We start from the raw sequence: 6720 nt of genomic DNA on the forward strand, positions 1-6720 counted from the left end.
AAATTGCCACCAAGCCCGCCTGCTTTTCCTGTACTAGGTCATGATCTCCACCTGGTGAAATTACCTTTCCATCGAGCTCTACAGACTCTTTCTGAAAAGTATGGTCCCATATTCGCCCTCCGCCTCGGGTCTCGCCCAGTTGTTGTCGTCTCCTCTCCCTCCGCCGTCGAAGAATGCTTCACCAAGAACGACATCGTCCTCGCTAACCGTCCTCACTTCTTGAGCGGTAAGCACCTGGGCTACAACCACACCACTGTGGACGCCTTACCATATGGCGAAGACTGGCGCAACCTCCGCCGCCTCTGCTCAATCGAAATCCTCTCCTCCAATCGCCTTAACATGTTTCTAGGCATCCGCAGTGATGAAGCCAAGCTTCTGTTGCGCCGACTGTCTCAGGATTCCAGGGATAAGTTTGCAAAGGTAGAGTTGAAATCATTGTTTTCAAAGCTGACGTTTAATACTATAACGAGGACGATTGCAGGGAAGCGATACCATGGCGAAGAAGTGGGTATGGAGGAGGTTAAGCAGTTTCGGGAGATCATAGGGGAGATTTTTGAGTTGGGTGGGACTTCAAACCCGATGGACTAGTTGCCCATATTGGAGTGGGTTGACTATGGGGGTTACAAGAAGAAGCTGATGAAGCTCAGTAGACAGACAGAGGCGATGCTGCAATGTTTAATTGATGAGCGTAGAAATAGCAAGAAGAGGGGTTTAGAGGATAAAAGCACCACCATCGACCATCTGCTTTCATTGCAAAAATCAGAACCAGAGTACTACACTGATGAAATCATCAAAGGACTAATACTGGTAAGTGAATCTTGTGGCTCAGTATTTAACATTTTCCACACAAGTGTCCATATGCTTGTTTAAATATATTTTGTTCTATCTTTGTTTCCCTCATTTTCCCTATTTCAAAAGTAAATAAAATAAAAATATTGGTAAGTTTTACTTCTAGTAAAATTAAAAAATTTATAATAATAGAATTAAAAACCCTAAAAATTGTGAATGGGTCAAGGAGATGGGGATAAGAATTAACCATTAAATTTATTATTTATTTGAGGATCATTTCAAGTTCCGAATCAAATTGAAAGATTAGGATGAGTTGACTCAACATTATTGACATCCCTAGATCTAGAGTCTATATGGAAAATGCTTTTTAAAATAATTTTTAAAAATTTAAATATTCTTAATTTATTTTTTTTATTTTTAAATACATTGTAAAATAATTTTTATATATGATAATATATTTTTAAGTATTCTTCATATTTGTCTAATTATTTTTTAAAACATTAATATTTTTCCTAATAAAAATTTAATTTTATTTTCTTATTATCTAACATGCTTTTCTTTTTTTTACATAAAGGTTAATAAACAAGTCTTAATTTTTCTAAAATCTACATGTTTTCACATGTAGGTTCTAATCCTAGGTGGAAGTGAGAGAACAGCGGTAACAATAGAATGGGCGATGGCTCTCCTACTCAATCATCCAGATGCGTTAAACAAAGCTAGAGAAGAGATAGACATTCACTTGGACAAGGAAGATTGATGGAAGAATCAGATCTCTCCAAATTGGGGTACCTTCTGTAGGGACCCCTCCCTCGTGTGGCACGCATCTCACAGTGACACATGACACGTGTTATCAGCCGGACCATCATCATCCGGATTCCCCTAAGGATATGCATGATGCAGTTTTCCTATCCGGACCGCCTCAAGGAAAGGCAAATGACGTTTCAGCTTCTCCTATCCAAGGAAGAGCAAACGACGCTGGCAGAGCATAGACATCCGGACAACCTTCATAATGCATCCGCTCCGCAATACATCCGGATAATCAGCATGTGCCATCCGGATATAATCGTCCGGATCATCAATTAAAGTAAAGCGAGTCTTACACGCTATCACAACAAACAGCCATGGCCCACATCCTATCACCTGCAGAGTGAGAAGACAAGATGAAGTGACAGCAAGTCACTTCCCACGATCATTCTACATGATCACTTCCCACGATATCTGACAGCCGCATCACCTACCATGGTTTCTGACAGCCGCTTGTAGGGTGATGATGCTCCTGCTGACGCCTATTATCATCATAACAATATAAAATATCTCCTCACCATTAATGAGAAGAACAGTACCCCTGAAATTGTATATATATAAGCCTTCACACGAAGAGGAAGGTGATCCCCTGGTAATCTCCTGATACCTAGTAAAATGCCAACTGATTTATATCTCTCTCTCTGACCATGGCTAACAAAACCATCGGAGGGTGCGTCCGGACACCCTGTCCGGATGCCTTCTTGTAGGTATAACGACTGGATCAAGAACCTTTATGGGTTGAAATCACGTGTCCATCCATCTGGCAACTACGTGGATCATCAAAGACGCGAGGTATCAACACCTTCAAAATGTCATCTCTGAGACCCATAGATTGTACCCTGCAGTTCTACTCTTGCTACCCCATATGACATCAAGTCATTGTCAAGTGGGAGGATTTGATATACCAAAAGGCACCATGTTGTTGATTAATGCATGGGCTATTCACAGGGACCCTAAGGCATGGGATAACCCTACAAGTTTTAAGCCAAAGAGATTTAATAGCGAAGAAAATAATAATTACAAATTATTTCCATTTGGGCTTGGAAGGAGGGCATGTCCTGGGAGTGGTCTAGCAAACAAGGTGATGGGTTTGACTTTAGGGTTATTAATTCAATGTTATGAGTACGTGGAAAAGGGTTAGCGAGAAAGAAGTTGATATGGCGGAAGGGCTAGGACTCACCATGCCTAAGGTTGTACCATTGGAGACCATGTGCAAAGCTCGTGATATCATCAAGATGGTTGTTTGAAACTATACAAGATATTATCGTTTGAGGGCATCATAATTCATGTATTTGTGTTGATGATGTAATAAGATACATGAATATCTTATATAAATAATAAAAATTTGTAGTGGTTAGTTGGGTACTTGGCCTATTCTATCAACATTGTCAATGGTGACATTGATGATTAGTATCCATTTTGCATTATTCTATTTCCATCTTTTTTGGGAGTGGCAAAAGTGGTTAATTAGCTTAGATTATTCAAATGAAGCCACTTTTCCTTTTTGGCTTTTTAAAGGAAAAATTGACATTGAAATTAGTTGAATTGTAATTTACTATATTGTCGGGGGTGTAACTTAAATTAGATAGCTCGATATTAACCCTTAGCTACTTGATAAGTTAGGTTTTGAGGATCAAATTGTTTATTTTAACATAATATTAAATTCTTGGTCATTGGAAGATGATCATGACTTTGAATTTCATGGTATAATTAAATTTATTTTTCTTAATTTATTAAGTTTCCTTGCAAGGCCAAAAGACTCTAATCCTTCAAAATGGAATCCATCTCGATTTTTGATGTGTAAAATTGACTTAATTTTAAAATAAAAAAATTCATATATGTACAACAATTCCAACAATTGAATCTTTCATCCAAATTATGATATATATTTAAGATTTGATTGAATTTGGATCATTGCATTTGGTCTACGATGGTGACACAAGAATTGTTTAAGAATTTGTTATCGATCAATATATGATCATATTTGATTATGGTGTGAAATGATAGGAACGTACTATTTTGTTCTATTTTTAATCTTTTTGGTTGGTAATGCATATCTTTTTAATCCCCAAAAAAAAAAATTAAATATATGAACATTCATGTCTATCTTCTTATTTCCAAAAACAAAAATATATATATACCTTCACTTTCATATGATAATTAACCACCACATCTAGTGATAAAGTTTTGACCAACATGAATTATAAGATGTGGATCAAAACAATACACGGATGTTTACTCATAGTCATGACGGGTTATAATATACATACTCTATATATATAGCTTAGATTAATTATTAATAATCAAAATCAAATTAAAAATTGTGAGAAAATCAAATCTATACCTTCTAAACCAAATTTATTAGACTTGTATTTAACTTGACATGATCTATTAACTTATATTTAACTTAACATAATTATAATTAATTTTATCATTCTATCATTTCAAAATTATACTTTAATTGGTTTTGTTAAAGAAATGTATCAAAATAAAAATATAATATAGTGCAAAATGTTGCAAGTGGTTAAGATCTGGCTTGGACAATAAGATCTTGTGAGTTAAAGAAGTAATTAGCTCGATCCCATCCCGACATGATTTCGAATCCAAAGTACTCAACATAATTCTAACTAATATTATGTTTTTAAGCTCATATTCAACCAAGTTAGTTGTATGATTCAAAATTGTCTGTACAATATTTTTTAAACATTGCATATTTATACAAAAACTTAAATAGTAAATAAGACAAAATTTGAAGATAGTGATAAAAAAAAATGAATTTATATATCTTTAATGAAAAATTATAATTTAATATGAAAATACATTTAAAAAAAGGAGAAAATAACAAATAAATATTATTATATAAAATAATATGAATTATGAATATTATAAAAATATCAAATTGTTTCTATCAAACTCAAATTGTCAAAACCTTTTCTCAATTCTAATCTTAATTGAGTTTCAATTTTCAATTTTCAATATTAACAAGTTTAACCTAAACTCAATTCAAATATTAAATATTAAAAATAATCCTTTAATTTTGTCCTAAAATTCGGGTCGGGTTAAAGGCTGGGGCTGCGAACCTACCAAGGTTTGATGGTGGCCCTTATATTTACCACATCTACCTTGGATTTTTATATCCACAAAACCATGGAAGACGCCTGGCTGTACACATCTCTGTCTGTTGTCTTTCTCTTAATTGCTTTCAAGCTCTGGCTTCAAAGCAAAAGAACCCATGGAAGCCTCCCACCAGGTCCACCTGCCGTTCCTATTCTGGGCCATCTCCACCTCCTGAAAGGGCCTTTCCATCGAGCTCTACACCATCTTTCTGAAACCTACGGTCCCTATCTTCTCCCTCCGCTTCGGATCCCAACTCGTTGTTGTAATTTCCTCTTCTTCCGCTGTTGAAGAATGCTTTACCAAGAACGATGTGATCTTCGCGAACCGCCCCAGCTTAATGGTCAGCGAGTACCTGGAGTACAAGTGCACCAGCTTAGTTTCATCACCATACGGCGAACACTGGCGCAACCTCCGCCGCCTCTGCGCGCTAGAAATCTTCTCCTCGAATCGACTTAACATGTTTCTAGGCATCCGTAAGGATGAACTCAAGCATCTACTCCGCAGACTGGGTCGGGACTCAAGGGATAATTTTGCAAAGGTAGAGTTGAAATCATTGTTTTCAGAGCTAACGTTTAATATCATAACGAGGATGGTTGCAGGAAAACGGTACTACGGGGAAGGGGCGGATTTTGAGGAGGCTAAGCATTTCCGGGAGATCATAAGAAAAAGTTTTCTATTGAGTGCGGCATCAAATCCAGGAGATTTTTTGCCCATATTAAGATGGATGGACTACGGGGGGTATGATGGCCAATATCAGTAGAGAGTTAGATGCCATCTTGCAAGGTTTGATTGATGAGCATAGAAGTAATAGTAAGAAGGGTTTGATGGGTAATAATACTATGATCGATCATTTGCTTTCCCTGCAAAAATCAGAGCCAGAGTACTACACAGATCAAATCATTAAAGGGGTAACAATGGTCAGTGAAACACTTCTTTATTTACTTTTTGGAACTATATTAATTTTAGATTTTTTATTAATCTCTGAATTCTTGTATGCAGAACTTGGTTTTTGCCGGAACTGACACAGCGGCAGCAACAATGGAATGGGCGATGTCCCTTTTGCTTAACCATCCCGATGTGCTGAAAAAGGCTAAAGTAGAACTAGACACTTGTGTTGGACAAGAACGGTTGCTAGAAGAGGCTGATCTTCCCAAACTACACTACCTTCAAAATATCATTTCTGAAACCTTTAGACTCTGCCCACCTGCTCCACTTTGGCTGCCTCACATGTCATCTGAAAATTGCCAATTAGGGGGATTCGATATACCTAGAGACACAATGTTATTGGTCAATTCATGGACCCTTCACAGAGACCCTAAATTGTGGGATGATCCCACTAGCTTCAAGCCGGAGAGGTTTGAAGGTGGAGAAAGAGGTGAAACGTATAAGCTATTACCATTTGGAACCGGAAGGAGGGCATGTCCTGGGTCTGGTTTGGCCAATAAGGTGGTTGGCTTGACTTTAGGGTCACTGATTCAATGCTATGAATGGGAGAGGATCAGTGAGAAAAAAGTTGATATGATGGAAGGGAAAGGACTTACCATGCCCAAAATGGAGCCATTGGAAGCCATGTGTAGAGCATATGAAATAGTTAAAAAAGTCCTTCAGGATGAAGAGACAATGGTTAATTAAATATTGCCTGTTAGCATTAAGATTTGTATTTGTGTGGATAGATGCAATCGACATACAGCAGGTAGTTTATGATTATTGTGCTCATAGTCATAACAAGTATGTGTCCCTTCTTTATTGCTATTCAATGTTAAAGTAAAGTTTATCCTGAAGACAAATCACTTATGCTATAATTGGTTGTAGCTCTTGTGCTCTAAAGCAAGAAGCCACATGCCCCTTGAATTCAAGTGGCAAAAACAAGAGAGTTAAAACAAGAAAGAAAAAAAAAAAGAATTAGTGACCATTGATCGCTTAAAATAATTTTAAAAAAATTATTTTTTGATGAATGCTTTCCCCAAACATCGCTTTAATCTTTTATCATTTATCTCATATTAAAATTAA

At 36.7% G+C, this 6720-nt stretch overlaps 2 pseudogenes; both read left to right on the forward strand.

Annotated features, from left to right (window-relative positions):
- LOC100257845 (cytochrome P450 81Q32-like) lies at positions 1-2840 on the forward strand (annotated as a pseudogene).
- Positions 2841-4686: 1846 nt separating this feature from the next.
- LOC100262973 (cytochrome P450 81Q32-like) lies at positions 4687-6362 on the forward strand (annotated as a pseudogene).
- Positions 6363-6720: the final 358 nt, after the last annotated feature.

Source organism: Vitis vinifera, chromosome 7 (assembly GCF_030704535.1).
Source record: "Vitis vinifera cultivar Pinot Noir 40024 chromosome 7, ASM3070453v1".
NCBI lineage: Eukaryota > Viridiplantae > Streptophyta > Magnoliopsida > Vitales > Vitaceae > Vitis > Vitis vinifera.